Source organism: Varroa jacobsoni, unplaced genomic scaffold (genome assembly GCF_002532875.2).
Source record: "Varroa jacobsoni isolate VJ856 unplaced genomic scaffold, vjacob_1.0 scaffold_1104, whole genome shotgun sequence".
NCBI classification, from domain to species: domain Eukaryota; kingdom Metazoa; phylum Arthropoda; class Arachnida; order Mesostigmata; family Varroidae; genus Varroa; species Varroa jacobsoni.
Window position 1 is genome coordinate 705,031 of NW_019214006.1, and position 25,817 is coordinate 730,847.

Below are 25,817 nucleotides of genomic sequence, written 5' to 3' on the forward strand. Positions count from 1 at the left end.
GAGGCAGACCCCCCCCCCCCCACTTGGCGTAAGCCTCTACGCCAATGTTTGATGATCGAACATAACGCCGAGAAAAGGCGACCCGACGAGCTTTCGCCATGGATCCGATGAGCACTGAACAAGCGGAAGAGGAGAGCGCGAAGCGCAGTATCGATGTTGTGGTGGGTTATGGCACTCTAGTCCGTATCAACGGCCGTTGTCAGCTCACGGCATTAACAGCCTTATTATTGGTCATCCATCGAAACTGATCAAAATCTAGAATTTTGAGTAGTGGACATTGTGCAGTACATATTAGGCAGGGCTGGCGAGTAGCAGTAGTAGCAAAGGTGGAGAGCAAAGGCAGCACGATGAACAGGGAAAGCGGCGGTGACACCACTGCAATAGAACAAATGCAACGCAAGTTCAGTGCTAACCCTACAGAGGATAGCAGGCGACAATAGAAGTGTCTCATTAGACGTGGCTTTTTTAATACTACATTACCTCACGCGATCTGGTTACCAGTTAAATCTAGTTCGGTAAATATTTATTTACATCTCAATTCATACACAAATCCAAGCTTTTCGCTCATCATCGACCTTGACATCGAAGTTCGATAGAGTTCTCATATGTCGGTGATCTTACCGACTGGTTAATAATTATATGCTTTATATTGGCGGACAGATCAATATAGACATAACTGTAGAGATGATGACCTGAGTGACTTAATGAACTGAATAATTCGTTTTACAAATACGAGAACCTCTAGATATACATACTGTAAAACGTATGTAGGTTCTTACGGGGGTTGCCACTACTCGTAGTGATACCAGCTGATGGACTGGGACGACTCGCTATCAGTCATTGAATATTGACTTACACGTGGTCTTCTATGTCCAACCCGCGTCCTTTTGACGCACGTCTCCGTAGTCACATTTAAAGTTGAGACAACAATGTGTTGGCAATGCTACTAAAAAAACTCTGCCATGTGCCAAGTCTAGGTTATATCATTGTTATTGTTTCGCCTGTTCACTACCTGTGGAAATTTATGTAAGCATTTGTCGATTTTTTTTTTTGAAGATTTAAGCTGGCGCATCCATATATTGTATAGCAAAAAATGTATCGTGATTCAGTTGCAAGAGAACGGGTCCTTGACACGCGAAGGTTTTCTGCAATGATGAGAATTCACGGCAAAGGAACACAGAGGCTACTTAGGCTCTGTATCTTGCGGAGTGTACCAATTGCTTTATCTAGTCGTAACTATTGTATCACATAAATAGCCATTGTCCGTGTCGCTAAAATTAATATATATGTACATGTATATATATACACATATATGTAGAGCTCTTTGGCCAGCTATATTACTCTTGTGTCAAAATATTGATCTGTGATTTCAGAGGAACTCAGATTGTTGTTTTTATTTCTTGTTCCGTAAGAGAAGTGTTAAGCGGAAATCGTTCGAAACCTGTATGGCATGTGTGTCGTGCTTTTGGTCGCCAGAAGATACGAAGCACAAGAGTGCCTTATTTACCCGGACCTTCGAATCACGCATGAGTTCCTTCCAGAATCGCCAGTTACATGCTATATCTATGCATAGTAATCACACACAGTTACGGCAGCAACAAGGTGACTTATATACAATGTGCTGTTAACAATGAACAGATAAGAATATATTCACAATAGCTAATATTGATGTGCGACTAACAGGGGCTGGACTGCGCTGCAGACTCGTACGCGCGTACCGACGTCTGAGCACTTCAAATAGCGATCATACCGTCGCCATATGGCACAGGCTACGAAGTAGGAACGCGGCGTTCAATTACCCGCCGGCCTATCAGCGCAGCGTCCATCTTCAGCAAGACCTCATCCACTGCTATCGTATCTTGTCGATGTTGCTCGGGCAGGTTTACGACAGACTGGCGATGGCCTCGTGGGGCCTTCTAGCTCGTCCTGTTTCCCTCACCATCATTGCCTTGGAACTGCTATCTACCAGCCTATCTACGCCATTGTGTCAATTGGGTGATGATTCGACGTCATTTAGTATCGGATTGTTGTGGTAGCTGAACGTGAACGGGTCGCGTTCGTTGTTGTCGAAACAATCCATCGAGGACGACGCCCGCTTGCAGGTCGGTACCGTTGTCTGGTTATGCGTTGTTCTATTCGCAAGTTGTACGTCTTCGCCTGCTCCCCTCTTAACCTTCGTCTTTCTGTCGGCGTGATATATTGGTATGGTCGGCCACACTCAGCAATGTTACAAGAAACTGCAGCTGTTGTTGCTGATATCGGCAACCGGTGAGACCGCGATTGCATATCTGGTAGATTCGACGGCTCGTATATCAATAGATTGTAGGAGGCAATGATACTGGGAACGAACGCTATATCAGATATAATATTAAGAAGATGTATATACAACAGAGGCGCACGAGAATTCCAGTTCTGTCAAACACTCTACAGCTTTTTAAAATGCAAAATTGCTCATTGGCATATCTTTTTCTTATTTATTTACTTATATATATTATGAATTGGCGGTTCGGTAAACGCCGAATCTACATTTGGTAAACGGACATATATGATATTTTCAATACATCTCTTGCCTTACTATATCTACTACTACTACTACTATACTGCTTCCACGTAAATGTCTGTGGCGTAGCAATCGTTACTTACTTAACTCGTTACCGATCGCAGCTTCCAGCTATGGCTCGTGCTGACTGACAAAGCTCTGAGCTTTTTTCTGTGTAGAGAGACACCACCAGTAGGTTTTTTTTCTGTTGTAGGAAAACGCGAAAGTCTCCTCAGCAGGAAACCGCAGATCGAAAAATCGTTGTACCTGCTTTTGACAGAACATTACCTAGGAAGACTGAAACGCGCTCCCTATTCGGCCAATGAAAAAGATTTTTGTCATTCTAGGACCGTGTCACTCTCATAAGTTTATTTATGTTTACGCCCGCATGTCAGAAGTGTATCGCCATTTCTACACGAAATGATCAGTGGCAATTTGAACTCTGTCAAGTTGTACTATGAAGTCTTCAGTTATGTACAAGAATTGCGCGGAAGTTGCGGTATTAGTAACAGGCTTTTGATTGCCCGTGTAACCGATTGAACTGAACCAGCTGAACCGGTCACACAGCAAAGGCTCAAATAAGAAAATGTTCGGTCCGTAAAGTATAAATTAGACCTACGCTAAGCGAATGTGTACCCAATATACATCGAAGCATTTGTCTCTTTTCAAACCCAGTTATTAGAAGTAGTGAAAGAGATCCGTAGACAACGTTGTCCATCATTTGCAGTATCTTTTATTTAGCAGTATTTGCACTGCTCAAATGTACTTAACATGCCGCTTCGCACGCACAGACATGCACGTAGTTCAATTGGGCAGGTCTTACATACATAATATGTTTACAGGCGTCGTATTGTACGGCTGTCACTTCATTCGATTTCACAGTCAGTCGTCATGAAGAAGAGACAGGCTAAACAAGTGCAAACTAACAAAGCTGAAAACTCATTTCTGAGAGCAGTAGACTGCGTGCGTAATGCATTGGCCTAGTTGAGGTGTTAGGCCAAAAGCTGAAGCGGTCTTCAAACCCGGTTGTCATGTTTTTTATGGACAAGCACACACATGCAATCACGAACAGGTACACATGAAGAATATATATAGAGATGACATGAAGCAATTTTCGAGAAGAGTTTCAAAAGACGACTGCTAAAGTGGATTTGGTCTTTTTTTAGCAGATTTTTAGGTACACACGCAAAGGTTTGGTATAGATCGTATTCGTGCTAGGTCGATAATTATAAAAAACGGTGACCGACGTTTTACGACATTCATTTTTGTACGTTACTGTGTGTCATGGGCGAAATGGGGTTCTGCACCGAAGACTGCACTGGCAGACGTGACACCCACGGTAAATTAAAAGATTCCTAAGGTACTAGATTGTTGCATGTCGTTTGAATCGTCGTAGCCAGCTTGGCTACCTTCTCAGTATAATAACTTACTACACGAAGCTTAGATATAATCTAGAAATTGACTGTCGTCAAGCAATATTATGTTAAATTTTTCTATATCATGCACATCCTTGGTATCAGTTGATAGGCGGACAGACATTATGAGACTAACATTCGTTATTATAAGCATGATTATTACCTTAGTGCGTATGTTAACGTAAGAACGAGTTTTATTTGTTTGTTTCGTTTATGATGATGACGACGACTTTGTAACTAAAGTGTGTAAATTTATGCATCATTATTTCCTCTACAAATGGTTCAAGGTGACTCTTGATAAATTCGAAAAGTTCAATGGAATTTGATCGAAAACGATTGAGCAAGCCGGGTAGTTCTGTCAGCTATAGGCTTTTTGCCATGTATGTTCCAGGTTGTTCCACCAGCTTATTGCCTTCCTTTCCTTAACAATAAGAGCTCGGTCCAGGGAGACGTGTGGACGAGCCGACGAAGCAATGGAAAACCAAGACACTGACACTTACCGGACAGTTTAATAGAATATAATTTTTTTTGTTCTGATCAGGATAGATACCTACGGCTATGACACGATTGTTGTTTTCATTGAATTATTATTACTATTTGATTGAATTTAATTGACAATGTAGAACAAAAGTCTCTTGCTCTGCTCCTCAATGAGGCGATACACACCAAGTTCGGATTAATGTTCGATTGAGAGAAGTGTACGGACTACGTGTGCGCCAGTCGCGCATATATATATATATAAAGTAGTTCTGCCAATGATCTGACTGATAATCAGCACTGCGAGCTTTTCCCTTCTGTCGTAATGGAAAATACGAATAGTAAGAACGGTTTTTGAAAAACATCAGACAGAAATTCCGTCTGTTATATTCATCGTGCGCCAATAGGGTACGAGCTTTTCTACAGAGGCTTTCCTTGCCTCGATCAGGCCACCGTTGGTCGTACGCTACGGTAGCTATACACACTCATAAACAATGTGACGCCTATGTGACGCTATACTGACCGGGTCTAATACGTATCCGTTGTATTATTTATACAGTACAGGGGCTTTCAAGATAGTTACTTATAGCGTGTAATATGTATTCACAGTCTGCGACGGCTTCAAGATAATCGAAGTTTGCCACCTTATTGTTCTAGTTCAGACGCATTGTATTGTTGTACGAACGCTGTGTCGTATTGGATAGGTGTTGATTCGGATAATCGGCCTGAAAGCCGACGCCAGCAACAGAAATGGTTCTAGATGAGCTATCTTTCGAACAACATATTTTGCCTATAAACGGACAAAAAGTCGGCGTCCTTTTATCTTCGCTTCCGATTTGTCTGAGGCCGCTCACAATTACAACCGGCTATTTGTATATGATTGTTTGTGTATAGAAACTTCATTTTCGTTTAGCGTCTTTGTCGTTACTTTATCGACGTTGGGGCTGGCGGGATTTCAATAGTGACGTATAGCTAGCCTTGTCGACGAAGTTCCCGGCAGTGCGTACTGCCGCTTGATGAATTCTAGGCAGCGATTGCAGAAGTAGAATTCGCGTGATCGTCGTGCAAATTAGACTCGTAGATATTATTATACCAACGAACCAATAGAAATCTTAAAATAGCCAAAGGGTCAGATGTACCAGCGAACTTCTGAAACGAATTTCAAGAAAATTAAAGGGAAGAGACGAATTAAAACGAGTGACAAAAAAGAAAAGAGCAGGACTTTAGTAACGCCACCAGAAGTTCGTCGGACGGACGGACGGTCGTTCCGTCGAACCGGGGCAATATGATACGGCGCTGTGTGAGGAAAAGTGAAGCCTCGGAGTTATAGGAACGCTAGCGTTAACAATAGTCGCTGAGATCATTTGGTGATCATAATAAAAACCATTTTAAAAAAGTTGAATTTGTTATGAGTCGACGGGGGAGGGGGGGGGGGTACACGGTGAGCACGAAGGACATAGACACGCAAGCGAGAGATGTTTCGATTTGATCACTTTGGAAAAATAAACATACAAAATAAATATACAAGAAGGGCCATGGAAAAAACAAAGCACATCGAACCATGGGGCAGTTTCGTGTCGATAAGGCTTTTTTTTGTTAAGCGTAGGGTTACTGAATGCATGAGCCCATAGAGTACACAATACGTTATGACACGCTTTACGCACATCGTCGCTTGGGTTTATCTGTTGTTCCCTTTTGAATGTTCACCTAAAAAAACCTTTAGAAAACTATCTCAAGGGCCTGTATATAGATGCAGGAGTGAGCTGATCTAGCCAACAATGAAAGACATATAAAGCAACGGGTTGCTTATTTAAATAGGAAGTTGAGAGGGATACATAATCATTTCTCGGTGAATTGTAGAAAGCGGCCTGGGCTAATATCCATATTTGCCGATACTGCTGCCATTTTTCGTTCACTTGATCCGTTTAAGGCTTCGGTTTGTCAAGTCGGCCATGTTTCCAGCTTGCCCAGCTATTTTATATTGGACGTCCCTTGAAGGCCGGCTGAACAGGTATAAAAGCTCGGTCGCTGCTGGCGATGATAGTAGCAGTGGCCACGGCGATTATCAAGATAATGGCGTTGCAACAAAAAGGAAGAAGGGCATAGAAGTAAAATGTGTATTATTCGGACTGGGTCGCACCTTCAAAGTAAATCGAAACTGTCCCGCGCGTAATTTAAGGCCCGTTTCCTGCAGTATACGGTTTGGCTAGTGTGTGTACATAAACGTATAATAGTCATATCGCTTTATAAATTGTTGAGGTGTACGATTTGTGCTCTTGGAAATCTGCTCATGATGAACGATGATTATGGTACGCATTCTGACCTCTGGAGGTGTAAATTGTTAAACAATTGTATCGCTTACTAACATTAAGAACATTGTGTAGCAATCCACATATATATAAATGTAACAAACACACTGTATGAGATAATGGTCTTCGTATGTAATCTTTGGGGAATCTTCAAAGCGATTTTTTTTCAACTGTAGGATATGTTCGTATCAAAGGTCAACATTTGTACATCTAATGACTAATAACATCGATTCAATGTAGGGGAATTTTAATCAGCATTGTATTTTTCCTTTCTATCCTAACAAATCGCTGCGTTATCAGTAGCGGAGTGTGTGCCCCGAACGAGCAACGTCTTCTCACTCATATTTTGATCCATAATGAAGATAAATGATGATGTTAGAGAGCTGAATTCAGAGTGAAAGCTGAACAAAAACCACACTTTGTCCAGTTATGGCGCCAATTCGTGTTTGTCTAAGCACGCATACGGGATCGAACGTAAATACAAAAACAAGAGGAATAACATACAAGTAGGTGCGCTCTGCAATGAACACATAAACTTTATTACTATTATTTCGAGAGGGACCACAGGAAATTCCAGGGCCGGCTGACGTCATCGCTACAAAAACTAGTACGAAACATATATATGAAAGCTGCGCCGTAGTCATCTGAATAAAGTATCTCATTTATACTAGATGGCGCTCTTCACATACACGTCCTTTGTCCGGCACTGCCCAAGGGTCACTTGTTCTGACCACAGATAATGGTTACCAAGAATTTCCCTACCGATTCGTCATTGAGCGACTTTGTAAACGCAGTTTAATGAGGGGTTAGTTGCAATTTTCTACAAAATGACGCAGAATTTCACAGCTTCATCCGATACTATTATGCGAATAGGGCTATTTATTTCGCCAATTCGATAAATCTCTCATTTAATGGCAAGCGCGTAACGAATGAGCGAGGAAAAGTTAGCTGAAGCTAGAAGAAGCGGGCTCACATACCACTGAACCTAATAAAAAAATTTTACATAAATAAGTACGAATGTGTCCGAATTGTGTCGCGTATGTCCAGTATGGCATAATAACATGGATATATACGTATATCTGCATCAATCACTCAATTTTGGTTAGTCGTTCCGCAGCAGGAAGGCTTAACCCAAATGGAAGGAACGAGTGAAAAAAAAAAGAATCGCGGCGGAGCAAGCGTTAGCTCGATTCGATACCGATAGGCGAGGTAGTATTGTTTTTCTATGGGGCTCTCGGTGACAAATAGATGAGCATGTTAGGCACCGTTCCGTGCGAACCTCTAAGGCCGCAAGGGCTGCTCAGATGCAGAGGAAAAGAAGAAGTGCAATAAAGTGAAAGGGAAAGAGGAAGCGTCAGCGTCGCCGAGGCGTTCGCGTCCCTGCGCACTACAGACTATAAAAATAGCTTCTCCTCTCACCGCATACAGTTACGTTTGATAACCCCCGGACAGTTAATATTGCCGCTCCAGCGTTGCCTGTACCCCTGGGTAGACAACACGTTCGTGTACACACGCTCAGACAATGGCATTCAAGGGCGCGCAGCGGCGGAGCCGTACATGAAACCATGGCTGTCTTTATGCACATCTGCGCATGTGGTTAGGTATGGCCGCTGTAATAATTAACACTGCAGATAGTAAGATGGGCCCGAAATAGCACGCCACTGCGGCTTCAACGCGCGCTAAAGCAGAGGGAAACACTGTATTCTGTCCGTCCGTCTGCTAGGTTATGCGTCAGTTTGCATGGGTGAACGTTGTGGGCGCAGGAGAAGGTGAGGACCGTGGATGGTAAAAAAAATACAGAAGAAATTTAATGAATAGTAGATCTAAACATAAGTGATCTAGAGCCTGCAGGCGCTGCTGTTATTAATACCGCTGCCGCTGTTGATCCGGGTGTTGGCTGCTTGATTTTTGGGCCCAGACCAACTCAAATCGCCTTCGACCAAAAAACATTAGGAACGGTACGACTAGCTCTAGACGATTATGTCGCGTTATCTGTGCATTATATTGGTGGGTTCTGCGCAGGACTGACCAACTGTCGACCGCTGAGATAGCTTAACTTACTACGATAATCGCTAGTTTGATTCTGAGATCGCAGATGTTTACCCAGTCTAGCTAATAGCCTGTAACTGTGACCCTATTAAGTAGCCAATAGGCGAGGCAGATACCGAACATCTAATGGACGATAATTATCTGCCGTTTCGCGTACGTTGGTGTTGCCCTCATTACCAACACCATCGCGGCCAGCAATACAGCCAGAGCCGTTAGTAGCGTCATAAGAACTGCCGTAGGCGCTGCCGCCGACGTGGCTGTTATGGGCAGGACCATCACCCACAAGTCCTAAGAACCAGGGTCAACGTGTCCCTTTCTAGGGAAAGCTCTAAGCGTGCATCATTAATCGATTCGTCGTAGAGAACGCAGCTCGAACAGATGAATGTGTTGGGTCTTTTGCGCCGGCGGCCACCGGCGCCGCGCTCCACGTGCCCAACCGCGAACAGGCAATCCCTCCCGTTAATTGTTGTCGTCGCATCATGGTCGTCCTGCGTGTTCGCTGTGTTAGTGTAATTTGTAGGATAGACAGGAGATGAAATCCAAAAAGGGAAGCAAACAGGGCGAAAAAAAAGGTTCGAACGCCCGAAAAAAAAAAGAGGAAAGACAGAGTAAGGGGTTCGGTGTCCCGTCGGGCCGCTCTACACTTGTTTGTTATCACATCAGTCACCACTACACTACAGGGAAAAGCACCGAGCATAGTGATTTCTTTTAGAGAATCCCCAAGAGGATTTTTGTTCTAACAGTAGAAACGCTTGCCAAGCAAATGAATGCAGAGAACTGGTGGTAGAGAGATGGGGAGAGCGAATTAGTTACAAGAGAGCATTGCCGGTTGATTGGGAACGAAAGAAAGCAGTGATCAAGATAGGTACTCAACTTCTCGGCACTCACTTAATCACCCACGGCAATTTCTGAATTGTCTGTATGTAGAAATGAAAAGAAAGAGACAACTGCGGTACAGTGATACTACGGGATTGAAAAGACGGACAGCAGAAAAAAAAGCCATTTTTACTTGTCTCAAATAGTCTACGAGCATTGGCTGTTTTTAGTGGCAGAAAGGTTTAAAACAGCTTCGTAGTTGACGTAGCGTGAAGGTAGTTTCCTATCAAAACTACTGCTTAAATTAATATGTACTACTAAACTAAGTCGTTATCCTCATATTATTCTCGGATAACCTGTCCCTGGACGCCAGCGTGGACCTATTTTATTTTCCCACTAAAATCATTCCAAAATAGAGTAAACCAAGATTTCTAAACTATTTATTATTCTTGTCATTATATTTTATTGGGGGCTGTAAAATCCATACGAAGATGGCTAAAAGACAAATTGAGTTCTTCATATTATATGTAATATAAGCAATATAATACGTAGAAATTAGAATAAGTCAGTGCCGTACGCCCTCAGCTGGCGGCACGCGTTACTAAATCGATCTGTGAAAGACATATTCAATGTACAAATAAAATGATTACTTCGGATAGAATCTAACCTCGAAAGGTAAAGGAGAAACAATGATAAATATTATAGACGAATTCCTTTATTAGGTAAAGACTATTGTTTGAGGCGCACCTACGTCCGCCAACGAAGGTTCAAAGGAGCATCTACGAAACCGAATAATCGTACCATTACCAGAATATGACCTAGTTACGATATCCGCTAATCCAAGGAGTTTGAGGCTTTCTGCGTGCAGTTTGTGATAAACACCGATAAGCAGGACATTCCCCAACCAGTCAAAACCAAGATATAAGAACGTCAAGATATGACCCCTCCAAGAGCACATACTCTTGCGAGCAACATAGAATATTTGCTATGTAACTACAAACCCAGTTCAGGATAGGGCTGCCAATATCGAGCCTGCAAAAGTCTTCATTTGTTACTTGGAAATATGGTCTAATTCTGAAGTAACTACTCGCAAGATATGTACTTTTCATAAAAGTACGCTTCTGGTCATTAAGAAATGCCGAGCTTACTTTATTACTTATGCCGAGAAACTTTTTTTGTTTTTTGAGAAATAAATCCCCGCAGTAGCGTCCATCTTTGCTTTCGATTTGTGAATAATTGCTGCAATTCGTGAAAGCTTACACAGTTAGTTGGTCTTATTGGACTATCTGTTTCAAATTTGTGTGAACATAACGGATATCAATTACGACCCACGCGAGCGTTAATCGTTATCATATCTTTCGTTTTTTCCTTTACAGGTGAGTGTTTTTGTCTTTTCATCCGTTGGCGGACTGGGTCTCGTATCGATTGGCTATTGCCGAAATTGTGAGCGTAGATATATTTCAGACACTTCACATTTTCCATCACATATTGGACTCACAACCTAGTTTTCCTATTAGACGACAAAATATAGGATTGCGGTCACTCGCGCTTCTAACATGTAACAACAACGCTCATCTTCTGTGACTGTCTCTGTTACACGCGTTTATTTCTCGTCAGTAACTGTGGGTGTGCCTATACCTTAGTCGAACAGGAAGCGACCCGCTAGACATAGACCATTCCTTAAGTTCGTCTGGAGTTACATTCTGCGAACGTCAGCCAATTCTAGCCGTAAGCACTTCAAAGGCCATCCAACACAAACAACGCACCGTTACGGCGGCAAGCTATACGAGCTATAGAAATGGCAACGCAGCAACAGGTGCTTGCTCCTTATTTTGCCCTATGGTGGACCTACTTACCTATGGCTTCCACATTCGTATAAATTCGAGTTCGTTTATCGTTTCATTTTTAAGCGTGTGCGTTTTTCGAAGTGTCATCTTGTTGTGATACCTGCCACCTCCCTTTTTCCGTGACTGTCGTCCCTGATCCTTTGGCGCTCTTTTCGTGCGAGTTACCAATGTCGTTTTTACTTGTTTTATTGGTGAATATACACGCGAACGCACGCATACATCGGCCCACAGAAGCATGTACACAAGAGCGGCACTTCTCGATACACCATCGTGAACGTTCAAACCCCCGCGAATTAGCGATATATACATAAATAGATATCATATGTGTGCGTGTTGTCAGTTTATCAGGATTCATTGAGGCCGTCGAATACTGCGGCTACCTCGTCCTAATTGCTGGGGCTGCTGCGGCGGGAGTGGTAGAGGTCGCTTATGGAGGAAGCACCAGGAAGTTTAGGATCAAGGGCTGTTTGCAAGGGTGTCTATACTGCCCGGGGCAGGTAATCTCACCCCCGAACTTCCGTACAAAAAGTGACCTGTGCTGAGAGGGAGATAGAGGGGGGCGGAGCCGACAGTAAGTAAAGCGTTCGAGCTGGGGCTGCGAGCAAATTGTAGCTATCACGCCATGACCGTTCCATTCTGTTGTAAACCAAATAACAGCAGCAACGGATGCCTGCGGATGTTCGGGCGCTGACTCCAGTAGTTGTAAAGAAGACTGGGCAGCTTCTATTGGCGCGATGTTATGCAGCGTGATACTGATGAATATGTAACTCTCAACGTCAACTAGAGAGTGATCGCGAGAGAAAAGTGCAACCAGCGAACTGATGGACGGTATCTCATCCGCTTTTCGTTGATGACGTACGTACTCACTGCCCGCCATATTGTACTATAATATATAGTAAAATCTAGTATTTTCTCGAAAGGCTAGACACGTTTAGCGGCAGTTGAAGAACATCGTCAAAGCATGCAGCTATTATTATTATTAACCATTAACTATAATTAAAGTTGTTTTTACATTAGGTTGCTACCTAAGCAACAACGGCAGTTTTTATCTATCGTTTGTTTATCTTATCTGATTCTCTCTTCGCTGATAACTAGGTACTATTCTATGCTATTAGAGATGCAATTGTCATTGATTTTGTATCAGTAGTATTTAGTGAAATCGGCGTTTCTCGTGAATTGCGATAGGCCTAGTTGGGTCTTGATCCGACAATTATGACAGTATAGTCAGCTAATGATATCCGTTGTACCGACTTGCGGAAGCCCTTTTAGTGCACGTAAAGCAGACACTTGTCAGCGTTTACCCACGACTGAAATATCAGATGGTGGAGTATTCAGCTGTATATATTGATGTTCGGATAGGGCATTCCATATGTAATGTATTACAGGACCATAGCTCAAATACTGAAAATGTGGGAATTAGGCAAAAAAAAACGGGTGCTCCGTGAATTGACTCCAGACCAGTTGAAAATACCTGCGGTGTATTCCAGGTCTACTTATGGAAATTTAATCAATAAAAAAGCCACCTGAAGCGTACTGAGCATGGTTCACTCTTACGGATAGCCGGAGAAGGACTAGGCAAGGGAATGCCGTCGTCTTGGAGAGAAGTCGAATGGTGTCGAACAAGTAGTTAACATCAAGGGCATTGTTGCTTGAAGTTAGTCGCCCATAATAAATGCAGCCCGCTATCTCAAAGGACTCCGGGGCCGTTGGTACGACAAGCGAAAATAAGCAGCATGCTTGTTCGATGACAATATTGGACTTGATCGCCATGCCATAATTACATGCTGGATCGGATATCCCGATCCAGATTCAAGCGATTGAGGAGCTTTCTTATGGAAGAGTAACGGCTAAGCAAGCGTATTCCAAAACAGATTTACCTGAAAAGAAGCCATAAACAGAGAAATTACATAGTTAAACGTAAGTAATGTTCAGCAGTGGCCAAGAGAGGTGCCTCTTACACGACGTAGAAAATCGTCGTTCGAGCTCAGCTAACTCAATTCTTTTGTCGTACCCTATTATATAGGAAAATGAATAGGACACAATATTTAGGCAGTTTATGTGGCTAGCAAAAGCGCGATCAGCGATGCTTTAATGCAACAAAGAGCCACTCAGAGCTAACTTGAAAGCTACTGAAAGGGAATATCTCAGTTAATTACAACTACTAGCTTCGGGAGCGGATTCTTTTTATGCAAAACAATAATACTGTAGTAGCACGTATAGATTTGTCTAGTATGCCCCATTTGATAATTAAGATTATCAGTATCACCATGGTCGTGATAATTGTCACGTTATATCTTGATAATTTTTGCTGCTTATCATTCTATCCAGTGTAAGGGTAATTGCGGGACACGGCGGCGCTGGACTGTTTTAAGGAACAGTCGAAAAGAGCCTATTTTTTCAACGTATAATATGCGTATGCAAACAGTTTCGACCGTTCAGGGAAAATCCGCATAACTACATTTCGACCGTACAATTTCTACTACTCTTTCCCCGTGTGCTACAGTCCACAAGGGGCCCAGATGCTAGCATGGGGCTAATTTTTTCAATGTCCGCAGAGAAGCATCACATAAAAATGATTGTGTAATCGACAAGTGTACAGCGGTAACACCAACTACATAATAATAGATCGCTGTAGGAGATTCACGAATATACGTTATGGTATATCGTGCCAATAGAATGAATATAATGACTACAGCGGACCATAAGCCATTTTTTTTTCTTGTAAATACAATAACATAGATCTAAGCCGTATTTCGTTGAGGTTAACATTATAGTGCATCTGTATGTAACGCTAGCGCTATTGAGAATTTAGGTACGCTTCTCAATTGGCAGTTTCATTCACTAGATGTTTGTTAAGCGGTCGCATCTTCCTGGCAAAAACTTGTTTGCCAGGTTAGTTTTTCTGTGAGCCGATAATAACGGCATGAGCAAGAAATTCTAGGCATTTCAATTGGCAGTCTGTGTCTGTGAAGCTATATTGTAGCGAAATCGACGTTCGCTAGTATTCGGTAGCAGCTCGTGGATCTGTTCAATGGGTAGCCAGACGTCGTCGTGAACGGCCACACCTGGTAACAACGTCTGCGCGTGGACGCGATAGGCGCCGTCATATCGTGTAGCCAAAACTGATGCCAGTCTTACCACCATCCAGAACCGAGCCATTCCTCCCGCTCCAAATACATTGCCAGTGCTACACTTAATATCTCTTGCCAGTGTACCCCTTTAGCAACTTATGCGTAAATGGTGAGTTCGATCAGACGACACTTGCAGCGGAAAAGTCGCCGAGTAGCTCTGAGTGGAAATTCAGACCACGCCATCATAAAATTGGATTTTAACTCAACGGCCCATGCTGAAAGTAATTTTTATTCTATACGTTGCCAATATATGCACGTACGTTTATATCGCTACTATCCATATCGCAAAATCACACAGTTCATGCGCATCGTCTTATTCATGTGCGCACGCCACATTGAATTAGACGGATTAATACCGTGACGATACGAGCTGGAAGATCTTCGAAAACACTTCCCAGTTACCGCTATAGTGTTCAAAAATTTCTGCGGAAACATCAAATATTTATATTCGACATTTCTATATTCTGCTATGTTTACATGCATGTTCTACATCTAGTACTAAATGCGTACAAAACATTTTCAAAAAAGCAGCCGACAACAGTCGTATCGGTATTGAGTTTAACATGTAATGAGTTCGTAATAACTACTTGTCGCATGCGAGCTAACACAGACCCAAAATAGATGGTAAAAAAACAGTAAAGGATGCTTTTCTTGAAAGGTCAATGGTCTGTCATCCTTTAGCGGCGGTCAGTCCACTCACGTCGCAGTCGAATGTGGTGGTGTCCGTATTTATGTTCATCGCATACGTTGTCCGCGTGCGTTTGCCTAGCGTCGAATTGAGTCACCATAACATACGGTTAGACGAACTCAGATAAAGGCATGGGAATCGTGTTTACTTTTCTTAGGGAGTATTGAAGCGAAGACTTGTCTGATTTAGTAGTCGTTTATGAGATCTGGCCCCTTCAAGGTCGCATAGTAATCTTTGCTCGGCTGGCGCCACTATCGCCGCTAATTTTGACACGCTTCGCATTGTAACAACAGTAGTGACCTAATAGCAATGCTGCTGCTCTGGATTAGCCACTTATTCCTAGAGAATCGGGGCTGACCAGCCACTCACTCAACCACGAAGCATGCTTTTCGGAGGCGCTAAATCCTGCCTTTGGTATGCTTACGGTAGCAGCCTTCACGTCGCCGTTTAGGTCTTTCGATGGCCATGTGGACGTTGACGCAAGAGCACGGCACAAATCATGAACGATGCTACAACGGTACTTGTTGAGCTGGGCGGTGAACGAGGGGACGACCGATGCTCAACATCATTCAAATAAGCTCAACTTTATTGCTAGACTCGTTTTACTATGTGATGACGACAGCCTCAAAGGACGTGATATGCGTGATTGACTTCGTCATTTACCGATTATATGATTTTTCTTATTGCGATCATATTTATCCATATCGTTTCTGTACTACTGCGGGCTGCAACAACTAACTGTAAAGCATGTCGCGGAAAGAGCTGACGAGTGCATGTATACATGTTCTTGCTGCTGACTATTGTTGTGCCTTATATATAATATATATATATTATATATAGATATATATCTATATATATATATACATAGACTGTTACTGATGCCGCCGCTTCGAAGTGTAAAATATAGTAAGACTGTTAGACCGCCTTTCCTGTCACTTTGGCTTTCACTGCGTCGGTGACTAGAGGCAGGATCAGGACCACTTTGTGTCTGTCGTGCTATGAAAAGGGTGGCCTGCCGGCTAGCCACGATTAGTTATATCTGACTATAGTAGATATATGCGCAATATGGTATTATCCAGTGATCTATAACATCGTTATGTCGCCACGTAGCCGTTGACAGAATACGTGAATCGGCGTTACATAGGTTTAATGGTGAGGAATAGCTGTTTCTTCATTCTTCCAGCACTAAAGTACAACTGTAGGTAACTTGAACGGTTGCGGCGAGAGGGGCAACGGTATCAGGCGTCACTCGCTTAACGAATTACCTGTTGCTCCATGACCGACACACGACGACGACAACAACAAATTTTCCCGGATAGGATAACCGCCAACCGCTTCTGGATTTGCGGCTAAAGGATCGTTGAGGTGTTGTAGTCGTTATATACGAAGTTCGTATCTGCAGACGGCAACGGCCTACTGTCGTCACTGATTTCTCTGTCCTTTGGCCGAATTGACTGCCGTTGCCACGCGAGTCGACGAGGACGACGAGTCTGTGATTTAAAGCATGCGAACGCATATACAATAGTAGAAACTGTAGGCTTGACGAGCCAAATTTCACTGGAATAGCCTGAGATGAATATATTCGACTAGAAGATCGATTTGGCATTTGAGAGTGATCTGTGTTAACAAACACGTGACTCAATTTAGCTGGAAAACAACACTAGTGCCTTTTTCTTATACTGGCTATGGTAGACCGGGACTAGTAAAAGAGAACGACCGGGAGGTTAGCAATGGACCTTTAAATAGCAAGATCTACATATGTTTACTCGTTCCAATGGGTCACGTGGGACTGATATTGAAATGATACCGCTCCCATATGCTTATGGCGCACCGGTGCACAAGATAAGAATGCAACACATGATAGCAGCGGTAATAGCTGGTTATGTAAAGGCATTTGGAACATTGTAATACGTTCCACGTCGACAGACATCAAAGAAAACACTCGAAGGAACATTTAACAATACAATTATTTTCAAAAGCCCAAAACGGTCCGCCATAATCATACCAACTTACACTTAAGTTCAACTGAATTTTGATTGTTGATATCGACGTATCTGGCTGAGATGATTTAGTCCGCAGGAGTACTCTGGATCTGATTTAAGTTCTAACTGATAGTCTCTATAAATGGCAAAGTGAATGTCGTTCCTCTAAGGTAGACATCGTAGTTAGCACGAGATTCCGCAGTAGTTTTTTTGCCTTTGTAAAAATAAATAAAATTTATTAAATAATAACCGTGTCACAGACATCGGCTTTGGGAGCCAAATGTCGACTCGACTTGGTTTTGGGTATAATACAAACGATTTGTTGAACCAATCTCTATTATTCGCAGTCTTCACTAAACTATCTCCAGTTTGATCTGCTCTTGATGGAACCTTTCGAGATCCTTTGCCAGCTTATGCTTTCGAGGCCGATGAGTTGTCATTGGCCTGATAGTGTAGTGCTGACAGGAAGGTACGAATATATTTGTTCAACAAAGCATCGTTCAATATATATGGTTAGCGAAAGCTCTCAGAGCAGTTTATCGTCAATAGAGGGTGAGTCTACAAAAAAAGTGGAGACAAGTTAAAAAAGTCGACAAATTCTTTACTCGCTAGTTTCTCTTTTAGTACAGCTAATTATAAACGATACAATATTAGTGTTACTCATTGATTCTTATGCTTGAATTATATGATATAAACCCGTTAGTACGTCACATGAGCGGAAACCTACGGCGAAAGACATCGCTAACGTGAATTTTAATTTCAAGTTCAAGTTGCAATTTTCACTTTGCCCGTAAAAAGTTCGATATTCGTTCGTTTATGACGCTATCCATTTATATGACAAATGTTTCTCGGCACATTCCGATGTATGACTTCGACCGTAAATCGTACGGACCAGGGCTCGGCGAGCGTTAGGACAGACCCATCGCTTCCGAAAGGATATTTGGACAAAAATCGGATAATCCAATTACATAACTTCTGCGGGGACGGGCTGGGATCCTGAAACGATTCCATCGGAACGGCGTCCAATGTTTCTCTCCTGATCCTTTCTGTGCGAATGAAATGCCATTGACTCGAAGGACCTTCGTTCTGAGAAGACGCCGAACGTGTACGGAATCCGTCCAGTTTAGCTTTTATTTGCCATACTTTGCACCGCATCTGGAAAAAAGTGTGCCCTTATAACCATCTTGATGTGTGACATATGTTCAGTGCGCATATTCGTAGTTTATCATGTGCCTAAAAATATGGCGAATCTATCTCCAGCCGGATATCTTAAATAGGCCTCGGTTTTAAGCGAAAAGTTAGTACGTGCAGTGCACTAGGTTAAAATATCTGCTTACTGCACCCGACGTACAACAGGTATAGATACCATTCGAATTCGAAATCGTTCTTTTACAATGGCCACCATAGTTTTGTCGTGCAGACGCGGGGGTACTATAGATTTGGCCACATGAAGCATACGTTCGACATAACAACTATGTAAGAGAACATCCTTTGTTACGTACGGATGCGCATCTACGTATTTCTGTGAGTTACTATTTTTAGTTCATTTGTGGCCAGTCAGCTTGATTTCCCACAAAGTCCTAACAGCTGTTAAAGCGATTTCAGCGAATACAAACAAACGTGTGCTGTCGATCGACGTGTTCGTTAGCTGACGTGATACGTCGGCGCCATGTCGATATCTATCAATCGATACCATTCGTATTAGTTAACACAGCGCAGTGGTAGCAGTACGCCCACTGACATATTACTGCGGAACAGACGTAAAACTTGAAATAACGTTGACGATCTTTTACCTAAGACGAGTTGCCCATGAGTCCGCAAAGCGATGACACGTCTGCTTGTATCTTGGTGAAACGTGACAGAACAGTAGCGTCAGAAATAGATACCGACCGACCTTTGAACGAAAAAAAAATATCGTTTGCTCAACGACGATACAGTGGCAGGCCTCAAGCCTCCATATGTCTTCAATTGCCGCCCGAACAGTCACAAACAGCTGGTGGATCACGAATGCAATAGAACATAAGCGCTCGACACGTTATCAACCTCCAATAATCGGTAAAAACAATTCTATAATAATTATACGGCGACAGTAATAGTATTAATGATGTTAAGTGATTAATAGTACTGAAATTGTAAGTGACACACAAAAGTTCCTTAAGTATCTCAACTTCTTATTCTATTAGAGAGTGTTGCATTCGTTATTACGGAAACTTCACGTGAAACGCCGTTGTCGACACTGGATCGTAAGGGTAACTGAAGAGATCCGTCCGCGTTGATTACATTGGATACTACTACTATATTAGACTATAAGACGGATCTTTGGCCTAAGCCAACCACGCTTCTATTCGATACAACGTTCTTCATTGTATTTGTACAAGGGTTGCCAACTTTAGAGTGGAAAAAAGATTAAATTTTACCGCAATAAATTATTCACTCTGATGCCCGGTCAGACATCATCTAGCCAGTCAAGTAAATCAATTCAATTGTGCCTATGTGTGTGTACATCTACGCTTCTCGTAGAATTTAAAACGACGACTACGATAAGAAGATAGATAACTTTTGTTTGCACACCCTGATCATACACGCAGTTTGTGTTCCGCCATAGCGTATACGTCAATAGATCAACCAATGTCTAACGTGGTTGTGTATGGATCCGTTACAAAACATTCCATAATCACTGTTGTACGCTTAATTAAATAGGAGCATTTTCAGTATAGTTAGATTCTCGACTAAATTCCCTTCAAATACCTATTTATATTGCAGTTAGATACGCGACACAGCTTTCAAACGAAGTTCAGAGCTACCACGGAAGCATCACGTAAACAATTTCTTAAGACCCATGATATGAGACGATATTACCCAAGGTAATGTCAACATATATACATGTTGGCATTATTTTGGCTTCCGTGCATTAAAGGAGGAAACTTGATAGAAAAACACGAAAAAACATTTCTTTCTCTTTAGGTTGCTTTTGGTATAATTTTGAATAACTAACGCCCCTGGCGAGCGACACGTGGAACAAGAAAGACAGAATTACCCAATAGACATTATGCACAGCGGTGTCGAAAGAAGCTAAGCTTAATTGTTACTTTGCTTCATCTTGCTAGGACTTAGCCCAACCAGGGCCCCAGACTGGATCTAAGCAATGCCCATAATTTGCTCCAATTTATCCATCAATTATATTCGCTTTAGTAACCTTTCGGCAACAGACATCATACATTATGCCCTTTAGCCATTCCACCCTAACATGGCCTAAAACGATCACCTATTTGAGGTATATTTTCCGCCAGACCGTCTATACACAATGCTAAGCTATAGATATCTCAATGAATATATATTTCTTACTAACCTAGTAATACTTCTACCGCGTATCGTACTGCGTCCCGGGATGCACAAATACTTTCTCTTTCTGCTCTCTTCTGTTTGTCCTATCTTATCTTCGCCTGGTGCGCTCTACTGCCGTCCAGCATTTCCACTGAAGCACTTTTCCGGTTGGGCAGGTGTCGTTGAGTTCTTCTATTACGTTCTCTGCCTGCAGTGTAATGCTTTCAAGACTGCGTTACCGCTTTTGGAGTTTATGCTGGTATCCGGTAGCTATGGTTGTTTTTGTTGACGGCTGACAGTATAGCGTGTGCAAGATGGAGTGAAGCAGCATGCGATGCTGCGAACATGACGAAGGCTCACAGAGCTATAGAAATTGCGCAAGATGGCAACAGTGAAGCACAAGCAAGGGGTAAGGTGAAGGTTCTTCCGCAACTGTCCCTGTTTATCTCTCTCTCGCGCTCTTTCTTTCTATTTCTCTTTTGCCAGAGCATTCGGGTTGTCGCTGCTACCGCCTTCATGTTCGTTCCGTATATCTATCTGTGCCGTTTGTGGAGGTGCTTTTCAATTATTCATTATACTCATACGAATGGAACTCGACTGAAGAGGGATGTCAGATGCGCGGGTTTGCGATCTATAACATTGTCGCAGTACAGCGCAGACATATATCTGGCCGATGTCGCAGTAGTCGGCGGTACTTCGGTAGTTGTTGTTGTTGTTGCCGTGGTCGTCGTTTTCGGCCACAAAAACCTCGCGACGAACGAAATCAACAGCAAACTAGTATAACGGCGACGCGTCTAGTCTCATAGTCATATCCTGCGCTACAGTCGGCTGCCGCTGGGTCCCTGCTAGCAGTCCTTGGCGTTACTTTCTGTTTGGCAGTTGGTAGCCAGGTGCTCTTCGCTGTTTTAAGTATCCTGCCATTGTTCGGAGTTCGATAGGGTTACAAGAAGGGCGCGTTGAGGTGGGTTCAGGGGCACAGTGAATTCGTCGCCGCTGCTGCAATGCGTTCGTCCTTTGTTGTAGCATTACATTATATTATGCTTGTATGCGACTATAAAGGAAGGGCGATAGCTTTATACATCGTTTTCTATAGGTGTTTTGTTTTTATTTGAAAAGAAGACACGAGGGCGGGTCGTGTGTCTACGCAGAACAGCAGACTCATACGCCAATAATAATAATCGGACCCTAGTAACAGAGTGGAATAAAGACAGACGTTGCGGTGCCGACGGCGATAGCGACACTTCGAGTCGCCGTAGGTTCGAGCGCTGGAAACCAGCGGGGTCCAAATCACTTCTTCGTTGTAACTCGGCGAGCTGAGTCGCGGTTGTTCGGAAAGGAGAGATTTTGCTGACAACCATGTGGTTGTCAACACAAAAAGGGGTTGGAAAGAAGTGAGGCACCTGAGGACCGTCAAGTAGCTAAAAAGTCGATCGTTGTTTTTCTTCTCGTTCTTTATTCCAGCTTCCCTTTATCCGTTTTTAAAAGACCGCCCTTTCGGTCCCGCCGCTTTTTCCTCCTTCTAGCTCTTAATATCGCTGCCGTCTCCACAATCGTCGCTGCCGCTATTGTCATTTGTTGTCATCCGCGTCGTCTTCATATTCGTCGTCGTCTTTTCTGTATTTGTTAACAAGGACCGTAAATCGACGGTGCTGTTACGAGTATATAGTTTCAAATACGTGTTCAATAGTTATATAACTATTGCGTCTCTAGCTAGATTACATATATATATATATATATCTTTTGCAGAGTCAAGAATACGAAGAATAGTGAAGTGCCAGTAACGACCAGCAGTGATCGTGTGCGCTCGACTGGCGTACCTCAGATTGGGTGCATATTAACGCTGCACCTTAACGTTTCTCGAGAGACGAAGCAGATGACGCAGATGACAAGACGGGATGACAACAATAACCACAACTTAAAAGCAACGACAGGAGCAAGGGGGTGAGGGGACCGAGACTCCGGTATCAATCGTATGAGAATAACTGAGAGAACAGGGTTGAGGGGCAGACGGCGAAAACGCAAGACGACTTCATAACGAAGACAGGTACTGAAATAATCGTGAAGATAGGCTGGCAATATTTGCTATACATAAAGCTATACATAACATGATAGATTTGGTCGAAAAGGGCAGCAGTCCACGTTCGCTAAAACAAACAGAATGACTTTTTTCTTTATATGAAAGATAAGTTATCGTTTTTTTTAATGCTAGGAATCGCAGGATTTTGTTAGTTGAACCCCGGTAAAATTATATAGTTTTTGTTCAGTTTTTGCGGTAGCACCATATTTTGAGATGAGTTTAGCTCATTCCTTTGTTTGCGGTTGCTATGCACGAACATTTCTAGATTGTTAATAGTGCTTATATGAAGATATGGAAAATTAAAAATTTACTTGGGTAGTTGTTATTAGTTCTAGAAGCAGCAACTTAAACAGTTGAGCTATCTATCGATAAAAACATCACTCCCTACGCAATGAAAGTAGTAATTAATACACAGCATTTTCACGCATGCCTGCGACCTACTAACAATAACCGTGCAGTTGCTGCTTATCCTGCACAACAGTTGGTGCACATCTGCAAGGATTCGTCCTTTGGCTTCCGCCTTTTCCTGTCGCTGTTGGCTATATATTATGGGTATTTTTTCTTCAATGAAACTGTTGATGCTGTTATTGTTTCGCTCTTCTTCTACCGCTACTGCGGGTACTTCGGCAACCGATGTTTGGATTTATTTTATTTTAACCTTATTGGGATAACAGTTGTTTCATTAACGAGTTATCTTTTCGACCCATCTTCGCCAGCTGTTCCCTGGACTCACCGGGGTTCGTCTGTTCGGACGGTCTCTTTTTTGCTATTGTTCAAGCTTTCCTATTTTGTCCTGAGCAGATTGACCTAGGGCAATTGTACTACAGGAAGGGTAATAACAGGGGAAATGAAAAATGACAGGAAGGTCCTTCTTAGCAAATGAACTATCGACGGACAGTCGGAGATACAAGCCAATGACTAAAAGATGGGATGCTGTCTCTGTATGCTTGTGTGCGTGTATGTGAGTCCATCGGTCCGCGGCCGCAGAAATTGCTTAAAAAACAGAGTGATAAGTAGCCAAGGTTGAAGGAGAAAAGGAAAGAAAAACGAAACGAGAAAGGTCAACGCTTTCCCGTCTGGCCACATGTCCTGAGCTCCCGCACGCACGATGCACATCTAACGTATGTGTGCCCAAAAAAAATGTCAATCCGGCCCTGGCAAGGGATCCAGAAAACAAGGGCGTAACACTGGACTGCGGGGTCGATCGATTGATTGATCGAACAGATGACCGGACGCATAAACACGTGGACTTAGCTGGCTTACGAGCACGATTCGACGGTAACGCAGGCAGATGACGTACATATTGAAACAGCTATCTTTGTTTAGATACATACATATATGAAGGTTACGATTGGCCGACAATGAGTTAGCCATTGGGTGCTTATGCCAAAGCAACACGGTGCCCTAAACGTTAAAAATAACGAGTCACCGTAAACCTGGTTTAGACTTTGTGTGCAACCTATTGATCTGGACAGTTCATTGACGGATTAAGAGCTACTGTCGAATTCGCAATGGACGGCCAGGTAGATGCCCCTATATAGAATAACAACAATGGTGGCCAAATACTGTAACAACTCTTCCTTCTTCTTTCACTGGCTTTATTATCAGCGAGTGGTGTTTGCTGATGGGCAGCGATGCATCGTAGATAGACAGATAGATTGAGACCATTACTATCATGCCCGCGCCATAGATTGATACGTGCAACATGTATAATAAGATACGGACATGTATTTTCTTCAGGTCCCGTAATTTGTGTCCCATCTAGGCCAGTTCACATAGGAGACGGAACGTTGTCCTTGCTGGTTGGTGAGCTGATTAGGTCCAAATCGGACAATTTAATCTCTTTGCCGCTAACTATGTTGCATTTTTCCTTATTCGAAGATATATAGGTGAATCTCCTTCTAACAACTCAGCTTACTGCTTTCAGGTAATTAATTAGATTGATCAACGCAGCACCCTTCGTCGCCGCCGTCGTCGAGCAGTGTCCAAGTAATTTCATTTCCAGAGGCACGTAAGTGGTTTGCCCAGTGTTGTTTATATATATTGGATTACTTGCATTTATTTGATCCTAATGTGCCTTTATGTGCCTGTCTCTGCTATAGCTTCAATCGCACCCGAAGCGAAGTATCGATTTCCCACTGTAATTAGGTGCGCGCAACTTGATGGGGTTCGGTGCTTTTTCTTGGTAGCATCTCATTCGCACAAGTTTCATTAATCAACTAACAACTGCCCAGTTGAAACAGGAGATCTTTTTCTCTATTAATACGTTTATTCACTTTTTAATAAATCGTACTTCGGCCATTAATTTTCATTTGGGCTTCATAGTGTCTAATTGAAGATTTCTTTCCGTACGTTTTTTGCCTAAGGAAACCGGACTTATAAATTTAATGAACGCACGAGAAGAAGTACTCGATTGGACCATTTGTTCGATCAACAGCCGCGTTTCCCGTGAGATGACGTATATGAAGCGGCCCCATATTCGATCGGCAATGAACAGCAGAAAAGGGGAATCAATAACCCAACTATATACACGCAGACATGCCGAGTCAAGCCGTAAATCACTGCTAAAAGAGCGTGCCGTCCTTACTCGAGAATGATTTTCTTTTTCGATCTACTTTTCCCTGATACTCATCCAGCTCTAGCCCGCAAGGATTACAATAGTACACCCAGTTTACTTCAGATCAGCTGAAAATCTTTATGGCTACCGTAATACAACTGTATAAACAGCGACAGTGTTACAATTTTACCCGCTATAGCGGTTGCGGTAAAATCACTTCACAGATCGATATCTCAGTTAAAGTCAAAAATCAGCGCCAAGAAGGACATAAAACGATACATTTTGCGTATTGTAAGCGTTTCGTTGGTCAAATAATCAAAGTAAAAAACGGATAAAAAAAATGCAAGGTTATATATACATTCGAATATGTGGAAATGGTACGGCCTTGTCATATTCGTAGGTTTAGTAGCGTCCAAAAAAAGAAGCTCGCTTGGCCGATAAATCGCCTAGCAAAACAATTTATTGGATAAATAGTTTTCGTCGGTCAGCGTCGTAACTTGTTGTTGAAACAGTTAGGTAATACACGCCACATCCAGGGACGATTATGTGCCTATATGACTAAATGTAATAGCTATGGTCCAACTAGCAGCAGGCCACGAGCAAAAT

The 25,817-nt window shown here is 42.7% G+C and overlaps 1 protein-coding gene across 13 annotated transcripts in view; it reads left to right on the top strand.

Annotated features, from left to right (window-relative positions):
* The window catches only part of LOC111266639 (uncharacterized), a 149,373-nt gene that overhangs the window by 51,403 nt on the left and 72,153 nt on the right, over positions 1 to 25,817 (top strand). The window contains exons 1-3 of one of the 13 annotated variants that reach the window (XM_022844284.2): positions 14,580 to 14,692; positions 22,324 to 22,621; positions 24,582 to 24,665. The gene's annotated coding sequence lies outside the window, so the exon portion shown is untranslated. Of the gene's footprint in view, positions 1 to 3,189; positions 3,612 to 10,320; positions 12,308 to 14,579; positions 14,693 to 15,281; positions 15,380 to 18,875; positions 19,309 to 22,323; positions 22,622 to 23,866; positions 23,933 to 24,581; positions 24,666 to 25,817 lie in introns of those variants that run through there. The other 12 variants (XM_022844286.2, XM_022844290.2, XM_022844283.2 and 9 more) reach the window with 12 other exon arrangements.